This window comes from Notamacropus eugenii, chromosome 1 (genome assembly GCF_028372415.1).
Source record: "Notamacropus eugenii isolate mMacEug1 chromosome 1, mMacEug1.pri_v2, whole genome shotgun sequence".
NCBI lineage: Eukaryota > Metazoa > Chordata > Mammalia > Diprotodontia > Macropodidae > Notamacropus > Notamacropus eugenii.
In genome coordinates, this window is record NC_092872.1 from 510,993,265 (window position 1) to 510,998,277 (window position 5,013).

The following is a 5,013-nucleotide window of genomic DNA, read 5'->3' on the forward strand; positions in this document are numbered from 1 at the left end:
TATCAGGTTGAAAAAAAGATTAATACTAGTTTGTATAGCTCCAGAAGACAAGTGAACCAAAGACTAGAAATTACAAAAAAATCTACTAGTTTGATAGCCAAAGGTATGCCTTACTCATCTCAACTACAGTATCCTGATGATAAAGAATGTTGAGTAAATATTAGTTGAATTGAATTAAACTTTTTAAATCCTTGTAACTTTTTTCATGAAAATAGATGGTATACATTTTTAGGTTTTTGGAACATTCCTGAAATTTCCCAAAAGTCTTGCAAAATATGTAAAGTAAGGAAGCTGAGAGGTGATGATTAGACAAGTAGAGATTACTTTGTCACAAATACTGTGTAACAATTCTTCTTTCACCTGTTTAATTTAGAATCCCATGCAACTTATTCTAAGAGAGTGTCTCTTTCCCTAAGAACCATAAAATCATAAACTACCTTTCAGTGACAAGGTACAAAGGATCTGCAGGATAATGGATGTAGGACTAGAAGGAACCTTATCCATGACCTAGGTCAATATTACCATTTTATAAATTCATGAATCTGAGGCTTTGAAGGGCTAAAGAACTTGCTCACTGTCAACCAGTTGGCAAATAGTAGAGCTAGAATGTAAACCCAGGTCCTCTACCTCTAATTTCAAGGTGTTATATGTTAATTTCCCACCTAATGAAGCAATCGCCTTTATAAATTTTTTGAGAAATGTTCTCTTATTTCAAATATTTTTCCTGTAATTAGTTCATTACATCAAAATACAATACTTTTGTTGAATTGTTGCAATATTTATGATAGCACATAACTACTTTAAGGATTACAAAAGATTTTTCTTTTTTTAAACATTTGAGTACATAATTTATTTTTCAGTTGTCAACATTCACTTCCACAAGAATTTGCATTCCAAATTTTCTCCCCATCTCTCCCCACCCCCACACCAGGACAGTGTGTGCCCCATCCACCCCTTCCTCCAGTCTGTCCTTCTTTCGATCATCCCCCCATCTTCCATCACCTTCCCCTCTATTTTCCTGTAGGTCAAAATAGATTTCTATATCCAATATATACCCATATTTATTTCCCAGTTGCATGTAAAAGCAATTTTAAAAATTCATTTATAAAACTTTGAATTGCGTATTTTCTCCCTTCCTCCCTCCCTCATTGAGAAAGCAAGCAATTGGGGAGGATGATAGGGACCAGGCTGTAGGCTGGGTGGAGCAGAGGTGGAGTGGGGCCAGGGATGATAACAACTTGGGCAGGTGGGGGAAGGGGAGAAGGGAGGCCACCACCCCTGTTCCTGCTGGTTTGATGCTACCATAATGGTCATGATGATTCACAGCTTCCAGAGCAGTTGTCAGGACTTCTCTTTTGGGTCATGGAAACAGGCAAGGCCAAGATGCAAATCATGAAATTGGCCAATTTGAGGAAATTAGCTGATGAGCTACACATGCCTTCTCTTCCTGAAATGATGGTTGGAGACAACATTTTAAGAATCTATGTTTCTGGCTTTGCAATTGAGTCCAATTGAACTGATGCTTTAAAGTGTGTGAACAGCCACCAGCTAGTGCTTAAGGTAGCATGGGCTGAAGAATGGCAAGAGAGCAGGATGGAGGGTGAACACTCCAAAGAGATTATCAAACCATATGATTGGATCTATAAAATGGATTACTAAAGAATATTGCTTGGTGAAGAACTTAAGTTCAAGGCTGTGCTTACAACATATCATATAGGTACAGAGAAATTGAAAGCCAGGGAACAGATTAAATTTTTTTAAGGAAGTTCTGTTGTTTGAAGGTGAACTTCATGATCATGGAGTTTTATGCTTAAGTGTGAAAATTGGTGATGCCTTCTAGTTTTTTCCGCTATTGAGAATTTTCATTTTTTTATTTTAATAGCTGTATTTATTTATTTTTAGATTTCGACATTCATTTCCACAAAATTTTGAGTTCCATTTTTTCTCCCCATCTTTTCCTTTCCACCACCACATAACAACTTACATTCTGATTAATTCTTTCCTCAATGTGCCCTCCCTTCTGTCACAATAGATTTCTATACCCCATTACCTGTATTTCTTATTTCCCAATTATATAAAATAATAATTCTCAATATTTGTTTCTAATACCAACTTCTCTCCCTTCCTCCCTCCCCACCCATCCCCATTGAGAGACCAAGCAATTCAATATAGGCTACATATGTGTTATTTTGCACAAGACTTCCATAATAGTCATGTTCTGTAAGACTAACTATATTTCCCTCCATCCTACCCTGTCCCCCATTTATTCTATTCTCTCCTTTGACCTTGTCCCTTCCCTAAAGTGTTTACTTCTAACTACTCCCTTCTCCCATTTGCTCTCTCTTCTATCATCCCTCTCTCCCCACTTGTCCCTTTCTCCCCTATTTTCCTGTAGTGTAAGCTAGATTTTCATACAAAATTGAGTAAGCATGTTATTCCCTCCTTAAGTCATATATGAAGAGAATAAGCTTCACTTTTCCCCCTAACCTCCTCCCTTTTCTCCTCCATTGAAAAATACATTTCTTGTCTCTTTTATGAGTGATAATTTGCCCCATTCCATTTCTCCCTTTCTCCTCCCAATATGCTCCTCTCTCATCTTTTAATTCTATTTTTATACATGTCATCCCTTCTGATTCAACTCAACCTGTGCTCTGTCTATGTACATGTGTATGTGTGTGTGTGTGTGTGTGTGTGTGTGTGTGTAATCCCTCCACCTACCTAAACACTGAGAAAAGTCTCAAGAGTTACAAATATTATTTTTCCATGTAGGAATGTAAACAGTTCAGCTTTAGAAAATCCTTTATGATTTCTCTTTCCTATTTACCTTTCCATGCTTCTCTTGATTCTTGTATTTGAAAGTCAGATTTTCTCTTCAGTTCTGGTCTTTTCATCAAGAATGCTTGAAAGCCCTCTATATCATTGAATGGCCATTATTTCCCCTGAAGTATTGTCCTCAGTTTTGCTGGGTAGGTGATTCTTGGTTTTAATCCCAGTTCCTTTGACTTCTGGAATATTCTATTCCAAGCCCTTCGATTTCTTAATGTAGAAGTTGCCAGATCTTGTGTTATCCTGTGTTATCCACAGTACTTGAATTGTTTCTTTATAGTTGCTTGCAATATTTTCTCTTTAACCTGGGAACTCTGAAATTTGGCCACAATATTCCTAAAAGTTTCTCTTTTAGTGTCTCTTTCAGGAGGTGATTGGTAGATTCCTTCAATATTTATTTTGTCCCCTGATTCTAGAATATCAGGGCATTTTTCCTTGATAATTTCATGAAAAATAATGTTTAGGTTCTTTTTTTGATCATGGCTTTCAGGTAGTCCCATAATTTTTAAATTGTCTCTCCTGGTTCTATTTTCTGGGTCAGTTATTTTTCTAATGAGATATTTCACATCATCTTCTATTTTTTTCAATCTTTTGGTTTTATTTTGTGACTTCTTATTTATCGTATAGTCATTAGCTTCCCTGAATTCCACTCTCATTTTAAAGAACTAGTTTCTTCAGTGAGCATTTGAACCTCTTTTTCCATTTGGCTAATTCTGTTTTTTAAAGCCTTCTCCTAATTGGCTTTTTGGACCTCTTTTCCCATTTGAGTTAGCCTCTTTTTAATGGTGTTATTTTCCTCAGCATTTTTTTTTGGGTCTCCTTCAGCAAGGTGCTGACTCACTTTTCAAACTCTTCCATGGATTGAGCCCATTGTATATTCATTTTGGAGGTACTGGATGCAGAAGTCTTGACTTCCTCTAACAGTATGCTTTGTTCTTCCTCATCCAAAAGGATGGAAGGAAATACCTGTTCACGAAGAAAGTAACCTTCTATGGTCTTATTTTTTCCCCTTTTTTGGGTATTTTCTCAGTCAGTTACTTGACTTCTCAATCCTTTTTCAAGAGGATCTTGAGGTTCAGATCAGCTTCTTAATTCCCCCAGGGGCATTAGGTAGGGGCAGGACTGCCACTCAAGGCTGATGCCATAGAGCCACCTCTTCTGCCACCACTGCTCTGTGAGTCCAATGCTGGGGGTGAACCTACTTCTCTCTCCCCCAGTTGAGAAAGCCCCCTTTCTGACCTTTGAAGCTTTCTTTGGCACTTGTGGGTTGAGAGATCTGAGATGATCCTTGCTAGGAATCCTACCCTAGAGGCCTGTTCTGGTCCTGTTCCTCCCGGTACCAAGTGGCCAGGGCTGGGTTCCACTTTGCTCAGCATCCCATGGGATAGAACTTTCCTGTCAGCCTTCCAGATTACTTTCCGCTGGAGATATTTTTCATTCTGTGGCTGCTGCTGCTCTAGAATTTGTTGAGATTCATTTTTTACAGTTATTTTATGGACTGTGGGGGAAATGCTAGAGTATATGCATCTACTCTGCCATCTTGACTCTACCTCCTATTGAGAATTTTCTTAAGAATTAATGGTGTGCTCATCAGGATGAATGACACAAGGCTTTACCAGGAGACTGATGAGAATTATATGTTAACAGAATACACTTCAAGAGAGAGAAAGCAATCAGTTCAATATAGGTCATATATGTATAACCATGCAGAAAACCTCCATAACAGCTATGTTGTGAAAGACTAACCATATTTCCCTCTTTCCTGTACTGCTCCCCATTTATTCCGTTTTCTCCATTGACCTGTCTCCCACAATAATGTTTGCTTCTGTTTATCCCTTTCCCCAATTTGCTGTCCCTTCTATTATCTTCCTTCTCCTATCCCTTCCCCCACCTGCCTTCAGGGTAAAATAGATTTTCATGCTCAATTAAGTGTGCGTTATTCCCTCCTTAAGCTAAATCCCATGGGAGTAAGGCTCACTTATTCCCTTTCACCTCCTTCCTCTTCCCCTGCATTTTAAAAGCTCTTTCCTACTTCTTTGATATGAGATTATTTGCTACATTCTGCTTCTCCCTTTCTCTTACTCCTATTTCATGCCACTCAAAAATAAATTTTATTTTTTAGGTATTCTTCCTTCATATTCAGCTCATGCTGTGCCCTCTGCCTATGTCTACACACACACACACACA

At 38.1% G+C, this 5,013-nt stretch overlaps 1 pseudogene; it reads left to right on the top strand.

Annotated features, from left to right (window-relative positions):
- Positions 1-1,306: 1,306 nt before the first annotated feature.
- LOC140518678 (TIP41-like protein) lies at positions 1,307-4,571 on the top strand (annotated as a pseudogene).
- Positions 4,572-5,013: the final 442 nt, after the last annotated feature.